This window comes from Babylonia areolata, chromosome 1 (genome assembly GCF_041734735.1).
Source record: "Babylonia areolata isolate BAREFJ2019XMU chromosome 1, ASM4173473v1, whole genome shotgun sequence".
Classification (NCBI taxonomy): Eukaryota; Metazoa; Mollusca; class Gastropoda; order Neogastropoda; family Buccinidae; genus Babylonia; species Babylonia areolata.
The window spans coordinates 51,897,438-51,899,937 of NC_134876.1; positions in this window are offsets into that span (position 1 = coordinate 51,897,438).

A 2,500-nucleotide genomic window follows, 5' to 3' on the forward strand; every position below is an offset into this window, starting at 1 on the left:
GAGAAAAGAATATATATATATATATATATATATATATATATATATATATATATATATAACAGAGAGAGAGAGAGGGAGAGAGAGAGATTGTCACAACAGATTTATCTGTGTGAAATTCGGGCTGATATTCATTACTACACTACAGCGCCACCCATTTCTTTGCATTTTTTTCCTACGTGCAGTTTTAGTTGTCTTTCCTATGGAAGCCGATATTTCGACAGAATTTTGCCAGGAACATCCCTTTCGTTGTCGTGGGTTCTTTTACGTGCGCTAATTGCATGCTGCACACGGAACCTCGTTTTATCGTCTCATCCGAATGACTACCGTCCAGTCCACCACTCAAGGTCTAGTGGAGGGGGGAGAAGATATCGGTGGCTGAACCATGATTCGAACCAGCACGCTCAGACTATCTCGTTTCCTATGCGGACGCGTTACCTCTAGTCCATCATTCCATTATGGGTGGCGTTCCAGTGTAGAGACGAGGGGAGGGGGGGGGGGGGGGGCGAGCCGCAGCGGATTTCACACAGATATCGTTTTTGTGTCTTTATGTAATAAATGCAGTCCAATAGATTTCAATATATAATAATATAAACGTGTCAAGGAAATGGAGTCCTCGAGGCGACTGTGTGGGATACAACAGCTGGGAACTAGATGAGGAAATTCCATCTGCTTTCCTTTTCAGCTCCGCTGTCTATCCCTTTCACTTCTCTCTCTCTCTCTCTCTCTCTCTCTGTGTGTGTGTGTCTCTGTCTCTCTCTCTCTCTCTCTCTCTCTCTCTCTCTCGATCATTGTTCTCAGTAATCGACGTGCTGCACAACGCACACGCACACACACACACACACACACACACACACACACACACACACACACACACATCACACGCACGCACGCACGCATGCGCGCACGCAAAAATCCATCACTATCATCCTCGTCGTTTTTGTGTTATCATTCGTTAAAACAAAACTAGAAATAGACAACCGCTTCTACCACTACTGCTGCTACTGCTGCTGTTGCTGCCCTCTCTAACGCACTTGCTGTTTCAACCATAAAGTTCATGGAACAAATAATACAGTGGTTTAGTCCATACAGATTCAAAGCACACACACACACACACACACACACACACACACACACACACACACACACACACACACACACACACACACACACACACACACACACACACACACACACACACACACAGGAAGACAGATGCAGGTACAGAAAAGAAAAAAAAAACAACAACAATAAAACAACAACAGAGAACAGCGAAAGGGAAATAATCATGCCTTAGAACGTGCATGTCTGCCCCCTTTTCGGGACTTCGAGTTGAAATCCCCAGAGCGCTCTGGATCTTAAGGTGCACTTCTTCTTCTGAATTCGTTCGTGGGCTGCAGCTCCCACGTTCACTCGTATGTACACGAGTGTGTTTTTACGCGTATGACCGTTTTTACCCCGCCATGTAGGCAGCTTAACTTCGTTTTCGGAGGTGTGTATGCTGGGTATGTTCTTGTTTCCATAACCCACCGAACGTTGACATGGATTGCAGAATCTATAAACGTGCGTATTTGATCTTCTGCTTGCGTACACACACGAAGGGGGTTCAAGCACTAGACAGTCTGCACATATGTTGACCTGGGAGATCGGAAACATCTCAACCTTTTACCCACCAGGCGCCGTTACCGAGATTCGAACTCGGGACACAAAGATATTAAAGTCCAACGCTTTAACCACTCGGCTGTTGCACCCATCTTAGTGTATAATGATGGAAGGGAAGATGGATGTTACGGACCGCGCGCGTTTTGTAGTGTGGTATGATTTTCATCCAACAGAAAAGTTTTGTAAATGAAACGCATTTAAAGATACTGAGAAGACTACGTAAGTGAACCTGAAAGCTGCATAGTTTAAGCAGATATGTTCTTCATTCTCCGTTGGATGTGGACGCCGGTTATGTTCGTGTTTCCGGAACAGTGTTTGATGAGGAATGGCTGAGTCACATCTGTTTTCTTCTCTGACATGACCTTGACCGTCTTCTTGCTGAGGTCAGTGGCTGGATGCCATCTTTGTTGGAGCGAAGTTCACGATGTTGTTCCATGATCGCACAACAAAATTGTCGGGTGTGACGACGGCAGTGGAGTGGTCAGATGTCCCCCTCTTCGTTTTCTCAAGTTCTTTGTTTTCAAAGCATCTGTTACGAGCTGACAGCCCCCGAGGTTTTCCGCTGCCTCTCAGCCATCACCACTATCCTCATCAATGACCTCATCAGCTCATGAGCTGCCGGTGGTTTTATGAGAAGAAATTGATAGAAATCGTTTTAGATATTGCCCATGGCAGCATTTCATCTTATTACGTACCATTAAAAATTTGCAGCAGAAAACAAATATAACACCATTTTTATGAACCTGCCATCACTTTGTCAAATCACCTTTCATGCTGTCATGTTGCAAAGATCATGAAGGAAATGAATTCCAACATTTCGTTAACAATTCCTACCAGCACC